This window comes from Panthera uncia, chromosome F2, assembly GCF_023721935.1.
Source record: "Panthera uncia isolate 11264 chromosome F2, Puncia_PCG_1.0, whole genome shotgun sequence".
NCBI lineage: Eukaryota > Metazoa > Chordata > Mammalia > Carnivora > Felidae > Panthera > Panthera uncia.
The window spans coordinates 12,806,520-12,825,980 of NC_064812.1; the positions used below are offsets into that span (position 1 = coordinate 12,806,520).

General features: G+C 49.6%; 1 long non-coding RNA gene across 1 annotated transcript in view; it reads right to left on the minus strand.

Moving 5' to 3' along the window:
- Positions 1-14,994, minus strand: part of LOC125924407 (uncharacterized) — an 80,692-nt gene extending 65,698 nt beyond the window's left edge. Inside the window, exons 1-3 of the long non-coding RNA XR_007458397.1 lie at positions 11,437-14,994; positions 11,189-11,224; positions 8,729-9,809 (exon numbers count right to left, since the gene is read on the minus strand). This is a non-coding gene — a long non-coding RNA (uncharacterized LOC125924407). The remainder of the gene's footprint in view (positions 1-8,728; positions 9,810-11,188; positions 11,225-11,436) is intronic.
- Between the last annotated feature and the right edge of the window lie 4,467 nt (positions 14,995-19,461).

The following is a 19,461-nucleotide window of genomic DNA, read 5'->3' on the forward strand; positions in this document are numbered from 1 at the left end:
CGCTGGCTGACAGCTACACGACACATGCATGGGAGAGAGGCAGACGGGCCAGCAAAAAGCATAAAGAGATCAGGAGGAAATCTGCTCTTTAAAGACGGAGCTTCAAGGGACGAATGCTCAGTTTTCTTTTGTTTTGTTGTTTTAACTCTGAGCCATTTCGCGCAGCTTGGGCAGCAGAAAGCTGAAGTCTTATGGGCTTGAAATCTCTGGAGACAGAACCTATTAACCCAGACAAATTAGAAATGGGTGGGGAGGGGAACCCTAGGGGGAAAAAAAACTACTGGAAGTATGAGTCCTGTTGCTGTCCAAATTCTTGACAATGACCAAGTTATACAGGCACCTGAAAGACTCCCCGGGAGCCAGGGTAAAGAAGCAGCGATGAGAAGCCACAGGAATAGAGCAAAAATATCAGATATTACACACCTTTGAATGCAGGCGGTTAAGTGCTTACGATAACAAAAATCTAATAATTCTCAGAAGAACACAACATAATACACAGTTACTACAATGTATTATCTACTCTGCCCAGTTTTCAATGAAAAATTACTACACATGCAAAGAAACAGATAAGAAGAATTCATACTCAGGAAGAAAGGCAATAGAAAATAACAAGACGGATGCCTGGGTGGCTCAGTCGGTTAAGCGTCCGACTCTTGATTTCGGCTCAGATCATAATCTCACAGTTCGTGAGATCAAGCCCCGTGCTGGACTCTGTGCTGAGAGCGTAGAGCCTGCTTGGGATTCTCTCTCTCCCTTTCTCTCTGCCCCTCCCCTGTTTGCACACATTCCCTCCCTCTCCCTCTCTCTCTCTCTCTCTCTCTCTGAGAATAAATAAACATTTTAAAAAATGACAATACATAGAACGGGTGTTGCAATTATCAGACAAAAGTTTCAAAATATGGTATCAATGAATGACCAAATAAGGAACCAAGAAAATAGTCAGCGAATGTGCAACAGAAAGATAAGAGAAACTATCCAATCCAAACAACAGAGATTAATAAAAGTATGGAAGAAAAATACACAGAAGCTCAGAGACCTGTGAGAAAATACCAAGCATGATCCAACATGTGTGCAATTAGACTCCAAGGAGACGTAAAGAGATGGAAGGGGGCAGAACAGTTATTTGAAAAAATAATGGCCCCAGACCTCCCAAACTGGCTGTAAGGAGGGTGAGGGAGTCAGCCTTCTTCACATAAACACAGATCTTCCATCAGGAAGGAATCAGCCTCAGGAACACCTGGCCCAATGGGTCACAGCTGAATGATAAGCTTTTAGGTGGCGGCTACTGCTTCTGTGGAAGCAATGTGGGTCAGAAGGACCTGATGTGAAGGTCCACCTTGTACCTGCCGTGTGACACTGGCTGAGCTATTTCAATGTCACGAATGCTTAGTTCCCTCACCTGTCCCATGAGACGCGTACTATGCAGGGCATCTTGCTATCCTGTCCTGAGGGTGCATATAAGGAGCATATATTTTCTTAGTAACTTTTCTACCAAAACATTTGATCTCTCCCACCGGAACATAAATTCCAGGGATGTGGGGACACTTTTTGTCTGATTGCTCACCTCAATAGCCCCAGCACCAAGAGCAGTGGCCAAGGTGTGTTAGGTAGATAGCTGTGCGGTAAGCACAGGCTGGAAACAGAAAACGCGTGACTGAATCGGTGAGCGAATGGCCGACAAAGAGAGCCCGACTGTTTTCCTTTCCTCCCACACTCAAGGAAAGGCATCTGCCAGTTCCTGAGAGACTAAGCTCATGGTTCTGGACGCGTTCTCATCCCAGTCAAAATAACATGATTATTTGGCTGAGTAAGACAGGAAATGACCAACAGCCACAACTAATGACACAGCGCCTGGCCTGGGAGACAGAAGAACAGCTCTGTGCAGAGTGAGCAGCAAGGGGGCCACAGGAATGTGAGACAGAAACATTTTTTAACGATTATTTTTAATGAAATGATGCAGCCTGCCTTCCAGTTAATCTTTGATAAATCTGACACTCACCTTACACAACTCAACTGCTATTTAGTCAGACGGAATCCTCCCTGCCTCTACACCCGCTTCTCAGGAAAAGGATAAATCATACTCAACAAAGGAGAGAGGATTAAAGTCCTGTGCCTCTTGGGGGCCACAGACCTCTTCCAGGACTGGAAAAACAGTATGGACCCTCTGCCCAGAAAAAAATACACTTACAGACATCACTTTACATACTCTTTCAGGGTGTTAAAGGATCGCGTTGCCCAGAGGCATGAACCGTGTGGTCTGAGACAAAGTGCCTCATTTTGCAGAAGAAAATTCTAGGGTGCAGAGAGGAAAACCTATGTAGCCCAAGGTCACATTGTAGGGTCGCTAATAAGAAACAGCCACACAGTGACCCTCCTAACTCCTAGTATCAATTCCAATGTCATTTTCACTGTTTAATAATTATTTCGATTTTTATTAGCAGCCAGAATATCTGTGGCCACCTCCTATAAGCGAGGTAGGTGACTCAGCCAGCTAACATCCATTTCGATGGGACACAGTATGAGCAGAAAATCAGGACATTAGGGTTTGTGCCAGAAAGGAATGAAGATTTAAATCCTGGCCCTCCTCTTAGCTGTGTGATCCTGAGTCATTACTGAACATTTCTGAGCTTCTGTTTCCCTTGTCTGGAAAATGAAAATTAGGAGTATGCACCTCCCGTGGCTGTTGCCAAGATTAAATAAGACACTGCATGGGAAGTATTAGCTGTTATCAGTAGTAGCCGGACCTTTCAAACTTTCAAGCAGTTTCCAAAATGGAGGTACAAAAAATTGTGAGCAGCAACCATTTGGGGTAAGCGTCCAGCCGTCTAATTACTGCAGTCCGTTCACAGGGGCGCTGATGACGTACCTCCCGAATTTAGGAGAAAGGCCATCCTGTGAGAGTTAAACACATCATATTCAAAAGAAAGGGAATGTTTTTATCAGGATAGGCTGTTATTCTCCCATAACAAATGATCTTCCCAGTCTCAGAGGCTTACGACAATATAAGACTCATTTCTTTAAAAAAATTTTTAATGTTTATTCATTTTTGAGAGAGAGAGAGAGAGAGAGAGAGAGAGAGAGAGAGAGAGAACAAGCAGGGGACAGGCAGAGAGAGGGGGAGACATAGAATCCCAAGCAGGTTCCAGGCTCTGAGCTGTCAGCACAGAGCCTAACGCGGGGCTTGAACTCACAGTCTGTGAGATCATGACCTGAGCCAAAGCTGGCTTAACCAACTGAACCACCCAGGCGCCCCGTATGAGATTCATTTCCTATGTACAAGACTTACCACCAGCGGTTCCAACTTGCCTCGCCTCCACGACCCATTTGTGGAGCAGACTCCATTCAGAGCATGGCCCAGCATCATGTCAGAAAGGAAAGAAAAAAGATATAGCAAACCACAGGCTGTCTTCTGCCTGGTAGCAACACATATCATTTCCACCTACATGTCATTAGCCAGAGCAAAGCCACATGGCCAGGCCGTATCTCCATGGGAAGCATACTCCTACTGCCACGAGAGACAGTGAATATTTTTGAGCAATAATGTAATCTGCTTTGGGAGATGGGAGCTGCTCTTCACAGAATGGACCATCCTTACTGATGACCTGTTATTATGGAGCTGAAATACTCAAGTCCAATCAAAACAACCAGTTGAAAAAAGAGTCCTCCCATGGCATAGAACTAAAGCCAAGATCAAATCAAAATGATCCCAACTAGGCAAATCTGAAAGAAGTAGCTTAGTAGAAAGACCGTATCTACCCAGAGGCTGGAAACGTGGAAGTCAGGGGGAAATAAACCACGAATGTCAACATCACTGCTCAGGAGAAAGAGCATTCTGATCATTTGGCAAGAGTATCCTTGCACCCTTGGCAGGCATGTTTTTGCTACGGAGATATCTGTAAGATGGGGTCAGAAAAATACACACCTCTCAGGGTGGTCAAGGGAACCATTAAATGAAATATGAATGCGATGTACTTAGCACAATGCTTGGTCCCTCTTAGGTGCTCATTAAATGCTAGCTTATATAGATATAGACACAGACACGGTCACAGACACAGACTCAGACACAGCCACAGACACGGACACACTTCCCATCACATCCAGGGTCCGGACCCTGTGAGACTGTGAGTGTCAGACCCTGACCAGATCTGGGACACCCTGCATCATAATGACGCATGGCCTAGAGGCCTCATCTCCGTTTTGCGCTCCGATGCTTACAAAGTACGTTCTCGTCCGTTTTTCCCCATGTGATCCCCGCAAGCCCATGAAGTGTAAGGTCCCACAGTTTGGTTTTCTGTTGTTGCTGTTTTGTTTGTTTTCATTGCCGTATGGTCGACACACAGCGTTCCCTTGATTTCAGGTGTACAACATAGTGATTCAATAGCTCTAGAAGTTCTGCCCAGCTCACCACAGTGCGGCTACCCTCTGTCAGCACACGAGGCTATTATACCACTGACTGTATTCCTTATGCTATACTTGTTATTCCCGTTAACTTACTCATTCCATAACCGGAAGCCTGTGTCTCCGGCCCCCCTTCACCCATTTTGCCCATCCCCCCCACCCCTCCCCTCTGGCAGCACTCTGTATTTAGGGGTCTGTTTCTGCTTTGTTTGTTTGGTCATTTCTTTTGTTTTGTAGATGCCACATCTAAGTGAAATCGTATGGTATCTGTCTTTCTCTGTCCGGCCTATTTCACTCAGCATAATGCCCTCTAGGTCCCACCATGTCGTCACAAACGCAAGGTCCCACAGTTTAGAAGTGGCAAAGCCAATCTCCAATGCTGACTTCACCTGAGGCCTTTGGGCTTCAAATCCTGTGCCCTTTCTCCAACGAAGCTCTACCTGAAGCACAGTTCTGGTCACATTCTTTGATTTTTCTCTCTCTCTCTCCGTCTGCAGGAATTACTTCAAAGGGATATTTGAAAAATAGAGATACTCAGCGACCTTACTTTTCATTCAGAGCATGCATCCTTCTTTCCACTCTCAGGCATGTCCAACCCAGAAAGTGACTGGCTTTGGGTAGCTTCGGTCCCTGTTCTGGGCTCTGTATGCCCTGGCACAGAAGGCTGGGCCTGCTTCCCATTGTAACAAGGTTGCACTAATTAGCTGCATTTGATTTTGCATATGGAGAGCAGATGCAAATGAATGCAAAGCAGTATGCAAATTAGCAGCATCCTGGCTCTCCAAAAGTAGGCTCCTGCAATACTGATGTCATGACAATGTATATTAATAGCCCATCTCACTAAGGCGTGCTATTTTTTCAAAAGGAGCAGGCATCCAGGTTCTTTTTTTCTGGAATAATAGTGACTTTATATTGAATTCCAAGTTTATGATCCTTGACAAGAAGTCTGTTAGCCATCATGCTACGTTCACAATAGAAGATGCGGGTAGACAATGCCTACAAAGGACAGGCTTGGCGACAGAGCACTACAGATTGTGGTTCAGAGACCTGCTGTTTGGGGAAGAAACTTCGCTTGAGTCTCAGTCTCCTCAGCTATGAAATGGGGTTAACCAGCCCCACTACAGAGCTGTTGGTGAGGTAACATTTAAAGCTACCTGACATATGGTACGTACTCAGTAACTGTTCATTCCCTTCTCTGTACTCACTCCCTTGGAAGTATAAATTGGCAAATGAAAGAGGTAGAAGGGGGCGCCTGGGTGGCTCAGTCAGTTGAGCGTCCGACTCTTGATTTCGGCTCATGTCATAACCCCAGGGTTGTGGGATTGAGCCCCACATTGGGCTCTGCACTGAGCGTTGAGCCTACTTAAGATTCTCTCTCCTCTGGCCCTCTCCCCTGCTCGTGCTCTCTCTAAAAATAAAAAATAAAAAATAATTAAAAAAAAAAGATGTAGAGGGGGCTCACCACCTAATCTGTGTTTGCGTTGAATCACTTGCCATTTCAGTTAACGTATCTCCTCTAGCACAAAGCGGTGTCACAGCTCATTTTTAACAAAGAACTGTGTGACCTCTTAGCGTTCACCACACGTGAGTAGATGATTCTGTCCTACCCCCAAAGTACCACCTGCTGGAAAGTAGCAGCTATTCTTACAAAATTGCTTTTATTATCCTCACTCCCCCAAGCTGGTGAGTTCCTCGACTTTCAAGATTTAGTTCAAGTACCCGGTATCCTGGAAGCCTTTCACGGAGCCCCCGAGAGACTAAGGGCTCCCTTCTGTGCTCCCAGACGCCCTATGGCCCCGTCCATGGCTGTGTTCTCTTACTGAAGCTTCTTGGCTTATCTTCCTTTCTCAATACACTAGATGTTTCTCAAGGACAGGGACCATTTCTGAATCATCTTTGTGTCCTTAGCCCATGGAACACAGCCTGGCACAGAGAAGGTGCTCAGTATGTGTGGGAGGCAGGGAGGGAAGGAAGGGAGGAAGGGAGGGAGGAAGGATAAAGGAAAGAAGCACCATCAAATATTTAGCTGGAACCGAGCACACACATACTTGCAGTTACCAACAACAAAACCCGGATTAAAATCAGACAAATTCTGGAAATGCGCGAACACCTGAGCTTCAGTCCCTGACACCGAATCCCCCCTCAGAGCAGAACTAAGCCACGAGGACACACATCTGCTCCCAGGTGGAGACCTCACCCCCCGGGCGGGCGGCACAAGGAGAGAGGGGCCTCTGTTTAGGGCACCACATCTCCCAGGCCAGCCCCATCCGCTCAGAGCTGAGCATCGGGCTATTTTGACCATATGTGGAGGACTCGTATCGTTACTGGGGCCTCCGGACCTGATGCAAAATAAACGGGTGGCTGTTGTTCACACTGCCTGCCCCCACCCTTGGAGAGGGCGCACATGCACGTGCACACGCACATGCACACACACGCACACACACACACAGCCACTTGCACACGCAGGCACGCTCACGTGCCGGAAGACCCGTCTTCACCCTACACAAACACACTTAGGGCACGCATTCAGAGCTACTCACAGGCCACAGACACACACTCTGACACTAGCTCGCTCTTCCTCTTTTGTTCTAAACACCCAGACCCAGACCCCGGCACACTGAAACTCCACAGACCCAAAGCAGGAAGGCAGCCCCACTGGCTCGGCCTGCCCGTGCCACGGCAAGGCCTCCCCTCTGCTCTGGCCTCTTGGGGGTCTCCTCCAAGGACCCTCCCATCCTCCGTGAAGGCGGTTAATAAATAAACTTCAGGATCCAAAGTCAAGGGTGCCAGCTGCTGACCTGCAGAACCCACAGGAAGGGCTCTCCCATCGTTTTCTCTTGATAACTCTTGGGACAGTTATTCTCACGTTCCAAGGAAAGAAACAGAGAAGTGAAGTGAACCGCCTGAGGCCACACAGATCTGTGGCCACAGGACCAGAACGGGGACCAGGCCACAGCTGCCACGGGCCCAGGCTTGCTTCGCCACTTGGAGCTCTTTTCGGAACAAGCTCTTAGGAAGACAACAGTCCAAAGATCTAGGGTGTAAACTTCTCAGGCCCCGAAGGATTCTAAGAACCACTCTGCAGGGGTAGGAGGGAGGGCCGAGCCTTACCCTTCCCTGGGGTGAGACCCAGGCTGTGCCTTTGCCCCGCTGCTGGCAGAAAGCTGGCTGGGAGGAGGGAAAAGCAAAAGACACTGTGGAGTAAATGAAGAAGAAGGAGATCGGAAAGCGAGAAAGAGAGGAGGAAGGGAGGACAGTCAAGCGGGCTTTCACCTCAGAGGGAAGAGGGGGTTCTCCATGGAAACGAGCGTGCCTGTTTGTCTTAAGATGGCACTAAAGAGGAAAATTGTAAATCACTTTCCACCCAGGAGGCAGCGATGATTGCCCTGGCTTTGACAGCTGAATTTGAAAAACATGCCTATCCGTCACCCCAGGTGCTGTTTTTAAAAAGGCAGGCCTCACACACCCTATTTTACTGTAAACATTCCTTTTACACCAATAACATCCAGGGATCCTTTCATGGCTTCTCCCGTCTTCAAGTGCGCGAAGGGAAGGAGGGAGAAGGGGAGGGAGGGGTGGAGGGACAGGGGGAGGCCCTGACAGACAGAGAGATCTGGGCAAAACTTATTCACCTGCCGTGACACCAGGAAGGGTCTGTCACCCAGACGAAGAGGCTGGAGGTGGACAGACCTAAGCATGAAACTCAGCAGCCACGGGCCAAGCAACGGGGCCCGGGAAAGCGCCTCGGCCTCCTCCCTCTTCTCCTCTCCACGCCCTCCTGGGTGCGCGGAGACCCAACTTCCTTACGGCATCTGCGGAAGAGCAGGGTGGCGGGGCCGGTGCCTGGCGGGCCTGCATAAAACTCCTCTCCTTCCTTCTCACATGGAGCATGTACAGAAACACGCATATGAAAACGCTCACTGCCCCGCGTCAGGTAGAAATCCCTCCTTCCCCAGAGGCAGAAGTCTATCCGGAGTTGGCGGCCTCGCGTTGCCTTAAATGTTCTCACAGTCTGCTGTTCAGCAACAACATATGTCCCCGCGAGTCTCCGTCTACCCCCAGCCCCACCCGGATCCATTTTCTGTGCCAAGGAGGCTGGCCTCGTCGATGGCATCACCCAAGCCCCCTTGCCTTCTGCTTTCTGGTTGGGCTCAGCCAGCAGGAGGGCCTGGCAGGAGACTGGAGGGAGGAGGAGAGGGAGATTGGGGTATCTCTTCCCCTATTCTATCCCTGCCCCCCTTCTGGGGCTCCAGGGTTCTGCCAGGCGCCCCCCTGTGCGGCCACAGCCCCCCACAGGCTCCCATGACATCGCTACTTCGGGAACTCTTACCTTGCCACTGTACTTCAATGCCCGAGCTCCTCTTCCGGGTTCCTTGACCCTTCTAAGTGGATTATATACTCCCAACGAAACACGCCAAAACTTAATAGTTGAAAATATTAACCAGCGTTTTGTTCCTAACCCTGTGGGTTGGTAATCTGAGCTGGACTCAGCTAGGAAGCTCGGCTCGGAGCGGTTCTGGCTGCTCTCCTCGTACGTCGGTAGCCCGCTCGTGGTCAGCTAGGGGCCGGCTGGGCCCCGGGCAGCCTCACTCATGCGTCTGGCAGTCAGCGCTGGCTGGCGGTTGGGTCTTTCTGTCCACAAGGCCTCTGGCAGGCTGGTGCAGGCCCCTTTGTGTAATGTCAGCGCATTTCAAAAGTGTGAACAGAGGGGCACCGGGGTGGCTCAGTCGGCGAAGCATCCGACTTCGGCTCAAGTCGCGGTCTCGAGGTTCGTGGGTTTGAGCCCCGCGTCAGGCTCCACGCCGACAGCACAGAGCCTGCTTCTGATGCTCTGTCTCCCTCTCTCTCCCCCTCCCCTGCTTTCTCTCTCTCTCTCTCAAAAAAATAAACAAAACATTTTTTAAAAAGGTGTGAAGGGAGAAAACTTCAGGCCCGGTGTAGCCTACCTGAAGTCACTTTTGCCACAGTCTCTCATCAAGACAAGTCACAAAACCAGCCCAGATGAATGGGGATGGAAAAACAGATTCCACCGCGGGACGGAAGGAGCGATGTGGGAATCTGTGGCCATGCAACAGTCCGCCACACCCACCACCCCTGGAAAAGGTGCCTTCCTTTCCTTCTTTCCAGAATTCCAAGTTCGCCTTTCGTTTCCTACTGGGACCCCGAATGGCACAATTTGTAACATTATTTGTGACATCATCCGATATCTACCTTTTTGAGACGGTTTGATGCTTAAGACTGTTTCTGAGATTCATTTAGACGCAGCACAGGCCGCTCGAATCCACTTATTTATAGTTCGTTTACGCTCTTTGTAGGAGTTCATTTCGTCCATTCTCCTGTGGACGTACACTTGGCTTAGCAGTTTTGCGCTCTGACAAATGCTGCATTTCTCCTTTGCACATGAGAGTCCTCTGGGGAGTATAATTAGGAGTAAAGTTGCTGTAGTGTGATATTGCCAAATGAGTCTCCAAAGCCAATATGGTTTTTAATGGAACAAATAGAATCTGAGAGCTGAACAAAGATGAAAACCTGGGTTCACCTTACATTATGCAATTAGCTGTGTGTTGAAAAACTGCTGCAGTGTCTCGTTGGAATGAGCCTCCCACCCAACATAAGAATCCTTTCACTGGTGTTCCCAGGAGATGCTCAAACAATCCTCGCTTGAACTCTTGGAAATATACAGGGGAAGCTTGTTACTTTAACTGTGATTCCCTCTGCACAGCAAGAATAATTATGGAGAAAGAATATTCCTTTCGGGGCGCCTGGGTGGCTCAGTCAGTTAAGCGTCTGACTCTTTGGTTTCGGCTCAGGTCATGAACTCATGATGCATGAGTTCGAGCCCCATGTCGGGCTCCATGCTGACAGTGCAGAGCCTGCTTGGGATTCTGTCTCTCCTTCTCTCTCTGCTCCTCCCACACACACTCTCTCTCTCTCAAAATAAATAAATAAACTGGAGCACCTGGGTGGCTCAGTCAGTTAAGCGTCTGACTTCGGCTCAGGTCATGATCTCATGGTTCATAGTTCGAGCCCTGCATAGGGCTCTGTGCTCAGAGCCTGGAGCCTGCTTCGGATTCTGTGTCCCCCTCTCTCTCTGCCCTTCCCCACTCATTCTCTCTCTCCCAAAAATAAAAAAAAAAAACATTAAAAAAGTAATAAACAAATAAACTTAAAAAAAATTATATTCCTTTTCTCTTGCAGTGAGGGTGAAGGCCGGGGTACATGGCCAAAGGAAGAAGGAGCAAGAGACCATGAAGGTAGCAGAGAATCTGGGATAGACTATGGAGGAACCCACATGCCCTGGCCAGGAGTGTGCACTTTATCCTGAAACAATGTAGGGAGTCAATGAAGGAAGGTGGGCAGAATTGTCTTATTCTTTTTAATTTAAAAAAATGTTTTAATGTATTTATTTATTTTGAGAGAGAAAGAGAGAGAGAGCACAAGTGGGGCAGGAACAGAAAGAGAGGGAGAGAACGAATCCCAAGCAGGCCCTGCACTGTCAGTGTAGAGCCCGGTGCAGGGCTCGAGCTCACAAACCCCGAGATCCTGACCTGAGCTGAAGTCAAGAGTTGGATGCTTAACCGACTGAGCCACCCAGGCGCCCCGGTTCAGATTTGATTTTTAAAAAGTCATTCTATCTGCAGTGTCTACACTGGAGGCAACGGGACTGAAGGGGAAACTGTTACTATGACTCCCAAGTGTCACCAATGGCGAGGTTATAACAACAGACAAAGGAACTTGCTCTAAGTGGTGGAGGCTGAAATCTGGCATGAAACTTCCATGCGGCACTTACCTGGCCTGCTGGCCTCCTTGAACATTTGCTCTTTATCTGTAAAACAAGAATAATAGTAGTACCTATTTTGAAGAGTTGGTATGAAGGTAAAAATGAGACCTTACACCCAAAGAGCTTAGTGCCTGGCTCACAGCGTATGTTCAATAAACGTTAGCTATTCTTAACGTTCAGGAATTGCTGACAAGACTTGGTGACGAGAGTTGCCAGGGTAGACTACATTGCTAAGAAGGAGAGATCCCCAAACGCACCTTTTCTCATGAAAGTCCGAGCTGAGTGTCTCTGACTGGCAGACAGCTCTCCTCACATGGCGATTTAGGTCCCCGCGTGGCTCCACTGTCACCATCAGGCCCGGGGGTCAGATCGTGACTGATAGGATCCCTACGTGGTTCATCACAGGGGCCTCCAGTTATCCCGGGACCCAACACACCCCATCCAGCTCCCAGCCCCTTATCCTCGGGTCGCATGTCTCCTCAGCAGCAGATTGTGGCGGCAATTACAGCCGTGTGCCTCTGTTTATCCTCTGAGTTGTTCTGTAGAGATAAATGTCTATGACGAATAAACAAAACACCAGACCAAATAACCTTGCTGTTCTCTTCATCCAGCCTAGGGGGTGAGGGGGGTGCGGGGCGGGGCGGGAAAGAGGCCCATCTACTTACTAAGAACCTTGCACGTGGGCGTGGGCACAGCACGCCTGTCCCCACTCCGTTGGTGAGAACCAGTCACATGGCCACACCTAGCTCCAAGGGATGCTAGGAAATGTAGTCACCGGCTGCTCAGCCACTTCTGTCTCCACCCGACTTCCTGGGTCTCAGCACTGTCGGCTGCTACCGCAGGCTGGAAAGGTCTTCGTTGTGGGGGGTGTCCTGAGCACAGCAGGATGTTGGGTAGCATCCCTGGCTTCTACGAGCCAGACGCTAGTCACACATGCGTACACACACAGGTCATGACAGCCAAACACCGTCTCTAGGCATCGCCAAATATCTTGGGTGGGGCGGGGGGTGGGGGTGGTGGCAAAAGTGCCCCTGGATAAGAACCACTGCTCTACAAAGGAAGAGGAGAAGAGATTGGGGGGGGGGGGGGGGCAGTTGGCCAAGTCTGCGGGAGAGAAAACTCAAGCTAATGGCTTAGCTTGATTTTGGTCTCCACTAGAATGTGAGCTCCCTGAAGGCAGGGGTCTTGTCTATTTTGTTCACTGCAGAAATCCCGCCCCCCCCCACACACACCCCCTCGTCTGCACCTGGAGCACTGCCCGAACTAGCAGGCGTTCCGTACCAATGTGCGCTGTGGACGGGAGCAGCCTTCACCATCCAAACATATCTTGAATGCTTTCCAAGAACCCAGCGCTGTGCTTATAAAGGACACCCTCTCTCCTTGTGTCAGGAAATATTAATAATAATGAGAATAATAATTTTAAAAGGCCAGATGCAATGGAAGGAAATCCCATGGGGTCTTCCCACCCCCGCCCTGCCTCGGGAGAGGCTGAGAATCTGGAAATAAGAAAAGAGAGTCCAGACCGGGCTACTGCTCCACTGCTGCTGAGTTCATCCTCCCGAGAGGCCTCCCGATGTCTGAGCTTTACAGGTCCCCCTGCTCTGCCCGTTGCCAAGTCACTGCATTCTCTGACAGAAGACCCGATGATGCCAGAGGCAGCCACCCGCAATCCTTCGTCCGTTAAGTGAGGCTCCGTGGGGTTTCAAGTCTCCCCTTCACTTCGGAGGCCCCGTTCCTTCTTTGAAGCGCCTCCCCTCCTCCTAGCTCTGACATCTCTGTCAACATCACAGGGCAAAAGATGCAATGACATTATGGTTGCCGCAGATTAATCTAATGGCTGTATTGATTTCCCGGTCACATCTGCTCCAAAAGAGCTGCAGAGAATCAGCCCCTCAGGGTCTGGAAAGATAAAAGAAGAGAAACATAAGTGGGCCTTTTTTTTTTTTTTCCTTTCGAGAAATAATAACTACAAACAAATTAGTGTTTGAGTCCATGTTACAGGAGACCACGAAATACAAGCACAGTGGCCGAGGCATGTAATGTGTGATGCAGAAGAAACTGATTGCCAAAGTAGCCTGAAAAAAACCCCTGCAAGTGATTCAGGCAGGGCCATTAAAGCGGCAGTCAGATTGTATAGGTAATGAAAAGATACCAGCGATGTGAAATTAAGATCTCTGAGCCACAATTTCCTTACTTGGAACAGGGACTGGTGATATCTATTCTGCAGGATTATTGTGAAGAATAAAGGAGTCAAATGAGAAAACATCATGCAAAATCTCTGTCACATATTGAAATATCAATTAATACTATTTTTGTTTCACAGGAGTCAAGAAAAGTGAACACCCAGGATCTATGCGTGGTTTTAGGTAGGACAATTGATGAGAAGAAGTTAACGTTAGGACAACGTCAGAACAACCTTCCATAAATAGTATTAGGGGAAAAATGTCTATAAAATCATTTGCAGTTCCTCCCTGACATAAACAGGCAACAGCCCATGTGTCCCCCAAAGGGGTCTCATGGGATGGATGCCAGATTCAGCCTTTCCAGATCCCAACATTGGCAGTAAGGCCACTCCCAGCACACAAAGTGCTATCCTAGCATGCCCTAGAGCAAGCAAACTTCCCACCCTGCCACCTCCAAGGAGCCAAAGAGCCCAGCGATTACAGGAGGTGAGGTAGAAAGGAGACAGATTCAGTTCTAGAGCCACCTTGCAAAGCAAGACCAGATGTCAGCGGCCAAAGAAATCAGATTCATGAAAGAAGGCCTGAGGGACTGTTTTGGCCAAAGGCTGCCATCCACAGCATTGGCTTAGTGTGACAATCATTTTGACTCCAATTCTTCATCTCTAAGGTGTTGGCCAATGGGGAAGGACCTCTTCCTTTCTCCCTCCCTCCCCTGCTTCTTCCCTTCCTCTCCTTTTCTTTCCCTTCCTCCCTGATTCCCAGGCACTGGGGTTCCAGGACACCATGAGACATACACTCTGGACTGGGTCAGCAGATACGGCAGTTGAGAAGTCTTTGGTGACTCTCAGAACGGTCCAAGGAACATGGGTGCAAATGGCATCCTCTTGTACTTTTCAGAAGACAGCCCCACTGGTCACCTTTAACTTTGGTCAAACAGGACCAGGGAAAGCTTTCTGGTTCAGAAAGTGGCAAACATCCAGATATGCTGATTAAAAGTGGCTCTCCCCCAATCACAACCTCTAGGCGCTAGGAATGCAGGGTGATTTGGTTTCATGTAAGAGAATAGAGTCCTAGGTGAGCACCTACAATATCCTAGGCATTGGGGACAGATTCAGAGATGCGTGGCATTCAAGTATTCATTCAGTAATATTGATCAAGCTCCTACTATGTGGCAGCCATATTAGGACCTGGGTTCAGGGAAGTAAATCCAGTGGGGAAAAGGACATTTTTTTCTGCTTTCAAGTTATTCAGAGAGCTACAGAAGAATTAATAACTTAAAAACAGGAGTTGTAAATCCAGTAGGAATGGCAAGGAAGGGCTGACTGAAATGAGTCTACAGGGTGAGCAGCTGTGATTCAGCAAAACTTTGCGAATGAATGAATGAATGAGTGACTAGGTATGAATGAATGAACAGGTCAAAGATAGAGACCTCCAGGAGGAAGAATCATCCAGCACAAAAGCACGGGTGCATGCGAGACCATCAAAATCGTCAGCAAATAAGAACAGCAGGTGTGTGAGAAGGTTGCAAAGAGTAATGATGATGACAGAAAGATGACTGGCATTTCTTGAGTGTTTTCCAGGTACTTGACACTGTTCGAAGGGCCTCCGGCACATTCTTTCATTGACTAGGCATTAGACTATTAGCCCCACTGCACACATGGGAAAACTGAGGTACAGTGAAGCTAACAAATTGCCCGGAGTCACACAACCCACAGGTGGTGGAGCTGGGACTCAAACGAGTGCCAGAGTCGTCACTCTTCACCTCTGGATCTTGGGGAGGGCTTTGCGCGTCCCAGGGAGGTTTCTAGATTCAGTCTTGCGGGTGATGAAGAAGCCCATAAAGGATGCCACACTGCCCTTCCCCTCGAACATCTCACGTTCTACAAGGAAAGCTGGGCATGGCAGAGGCCTTTGGAGTCTACAGACGCCGTGGCAGGTGCTGCACTGTGGGCACAGACAGGGAGGTGTGTCTATGCCTCTGCTCTGGAATGAGGGCAAGTTGAGCACTCACTGGACTGATGGAAGAATGCTTCACGGAGCTTCATTTGAGTTGAGTCTGGAGGGAAGGCAGGGAGCTCAGGCAGATGTCACAGTATGTACAAAGGCATGACAGCTGGAAATTGCAGATGTTTGGGGCAGTCGCACTTGGAGCGCTCCGGAGCAGTGGGGACAGAGTGGCAGGAGCGTCACATTCTTCACTTGGACGGAGCCTGTCTGAAGCCCTGGGTCAAGGGTTCGGGCACTGAAGGAGCAGTGGCCAAGGGGGCTCCAAATACTGAAGACGGCGGCCCTGCATCGATTGCTTAAGATAGTAGCAGTGAAACTCATGCAAGAAACCCTGGAAAACACGCTGGGAGCTTTCAAAGTGCTGGACAGCTGTTCCGCTGAGCACCCGGCCCTCTACGAGGGTGAAGGCGAATGGCCCCAGAATGGGCCGACGGACCCAAGAAATGTCTCTTTCCGCTTTTCTTTTTTCAATTTTTATGAGGAAAAAAATCCTTTGACACTGGCTAATATGAAAAAGTGCAGTAAAAGCACCTGAACCAGGGAGAAGGCAAGAGATGAAGGGGGAAAGCATCTGAGACCAAGGACCAGCCTCACCCTGACCAGCAGCCTGCTAGGCATACCGCCTCTTTTTCCTGGGAAGACTGCATTTCCCAGCCGACCCTGCGGGTGTTTCGGGCCATGTAACTGGGAGTTTGGGCCAATGGACCATGAGCCAAAGGCAGGAAAGCCACTTCCAGGCCTGGCCCTTTAAAACATCCCACATGACCCTCTGCCCTCTTTCCCCTTCCAAGGTGACCTTGGGGGAACCACATGCTCCAGTCAGTGCAAGAACAGGAGAGTCAGCTCAGTCTGGTAGGACTGTGACTTGAGCAAGAAATGTATTTCATTTGTTAATCCGCTAACACTTCAGGGGGTCCCCCGTGGCTGCAACCATGATTCTCCAGTGGTTCTAAAGCGTGGTCCACAGACCTGCAGTCAGCTTCCTCAAAGAACTTGTTTGAGACACAAATTCTCCAGCCCCATCCTAGACCTACCAGTGAGAAACTCTGTGCATGGGCCCAGAGATTCAGGTGATGGTGATGCGGCCAAAATAAGGACCAGTACTCACTCTAATATGCTACTGTGTGGCCTTCATTTCTGAGCCTCAGTTACCCCTTCTGTTCCATGGGAACAGAACCCTTGCTGGGTTCAAATGATACCACATAATGGGATGTATATAAAGAATCCAGCTCAGTAGCCCACACACGGTCAATGCACACTCTTCTCTCTCTTCCTTTCTGCCTGGAGCCAGGGCCTTGGGAGAGCCAGAGAAATAGAAGGGAGGATTCCCGCCTTCTGGGGAAAAGGGGGGGGACCCTCCAAGATGGCCCCCCCTGATCCTGCCTTCCAGGGCTCAAGCCCTGTGTAATTCTCTTCAGTGTGTGTGGGCTGGACATAGTGACTCTGTCTCACGAACAGACTACACTACAGCCCTGCCCCCTTGGAGGTTCAAGGGAAGAAGTCTTTCCTCCTTGGAGCATCTCGTGACTCCAGACATTCCCCAGATTGTGGCTACACTGCTCCAGCCTCTGCCTCTGTCTTCACATGGCCTTCTCTTCTCCCTTGTCTTCCCCTCTTCTGTCTCTTGTAAGGATGCTCGTCATTGGGTTTAGGACTACCCAGGTGACCCAGGATGATCTCAAGATCTTTCACTTAATTACATCTGCAAACATCCTTTTTACACATGAGCCCACACTCATAGATTCTGGGATGTGGACATATCTTTTTGGAAGTCACCATTTAACCCACGACACGGCCCAAAGACACGGATGTTGTTCAACATTATATTCCCCTGACGAGACACCTAATGGAGTGCTTGACCAAAAGTCGAAATTTGGCACAATTCTGTTGAACAGAAAGGCATCAGAGCATGGCAATTGAGTGACTGGGCTTTAGAATTAGCTACACCTCAACCACTTACAAACGATGTGACGTTAGGCAAATCATTTAACCTCTCTGAACCTCGGTTTCCTCCTGTGGACATTTTAATTATACCTATCTCATGAGACTATTGTGAGCACGAAGCTAGGAAGTGCAAAGCAGCCCCACGTGGCACCTACTAGGGATACGACGTGCAGACACGGTACCTGGCACGTCGGGGGCCCTCGGCGAGGGCTCGCCACTCTGACTAGCCTGTTGATGATTGTAGCTGCTCTGGTTTCTGCCCTCACAAAACCCCCCAGACACTTGCTCTGACTGCCACAGGGGCCCCTTCCCCTTCTCGGGGTCCCTGGGGCACCCGGGAGCCCTTCTTTGAGACAGCTGTGGACAAGAATCCCAGCCCTGCCCCCCCCCCATGGGCCTCCTCCCTCCCCACTGCCTGGCTCACCTCCTCTAGGGACGCGTCCCAGAGCAGGGCTGGCAGCAAGCCTGCCTGGGCCCCTCATTGTTATTCCTGGCACGAGCTAACCCTGCCAGCATCCTCAGAGGCCCATAAAATTGCCCACAGTTTGTCTTTCATCAGAGCAGCTCAAAGCCCCGTGGCATCCTCCAGAGGAGACAGTGTCCCAACTGGGTTCTGGGAGCCGGCTACTTCCCAGGATGGTCTGGTATGTGCGAAGCAGAGGGAGCGAGTGTGAACTGAAATAACCCAGCCGGGCACTGGCTTGAGGACGGCACGCTTCCAGGCTGCCAGGGAGATACAAGGATTTGTGTGTAGAGGAGAGACGCTTTCTGGGCTCTTCGGGATGTCAGTGCCCTGAGTCACACACGAGTGGGTCTGCATCCCCACTCTGCTACTCGGTATAGCTGTGTGACTCTGGGCATTTCGCTTAACTTCTCTGTGCGTCAGTCTCTGCCTCTCTAAAACAAAGCGGAGGTAATAACATCCACTTCACAGGGGTCCGGGAGGATTCAAAGGATCATGCAGGCAGAGACGGCAGCTCATGTATCTCACAGAGGGCTTGTACCCAGAACCTGTTGAGAACTCCCGCGTGTCGACAGGACAGGCAGACTCCCTCCCCAAGTGCAAAAACAGCTCAAACAGACCCTTCACAAAAGGAGATATACACAGTAAGTTCATAACAAGGTGCTCGATGCACCTGAGTCATCGGCAAAATGCGAACGACAACAACGAGATACCATTTCCAGCCACCAAGCAGGGCGGCCAAAGCAAAAAAGACTGTCAACACCAAGTGTCGGTGACAGCATGGGCGGGAGTACAGTAGTGATACAGCCCCTCGGAAAAACAGTTTGGCAGCTGCTTAGAAAACTGAAAATACACTTAACATATGACCCAACAATTCCACTCCTAGGTATTTCCCCAAGACACACGTCTACACACAGCCATGTGCGTGAAAGCTCATAGCAGGCTTCCCCAGAATCACCCCAAACTGAAAACAGCCCAAATGTCCATCGATAGGTTTGTGTGTATCCAGACAACGGGACAGTGGCCAGCAACAGAAAGGAACAGCCATGGGCCTACCCGGACGAATATCATAAGCACTCCACGAGCGAAGGAAGTCAGACATGAAAGAGAAGGACTTCCTTCAAAAATTCTAGAACTGAGCAATGAACCTGCAGCATCCGTGGTGACAGAAATCAGAACAGTGGTTGTCTTCATGTGAGGGTGGTAGGAGACTGAGCGGAAGAAGCTCGAGGACATTTCTGGAAGGATGGACATATCCTATATTTGTATTTGGGGGTAACGGGTGGGTACTTGGGGGTGACGGATGGGTACGTGAGTCTATACATTTGTCAAAACTCACCAAACTCGGCACTTAAGACCTTTGCATTTTGTTGTATGTAAATTATATCTCAATAGAAAAGAGAGGAGGGACACCTGGCTGGCTCAGTTGGTAGTGCATGAGACTCTTGATCTCGGGGTCGTGAGTTCAAGCCCCACATTGGGCCTAGAGCTTACTTGACCGGAGAGGAAAGGAAAGGAGAGGAGAGGAGAGGAGAGGAGAGGAGAGGAGAGGAGGGGAGAGGAGGGGAGAGGAGAGGAGAGGAGGGGAAGGGAGGGGAGGGGAGGAGAGGAGGGGAGAGGAGAGGAGAGGGGAGAGGGGAGGAGAGGGGAGGGAAAGGGAGGAGAGGAGAGGATAGGGGAGGGAG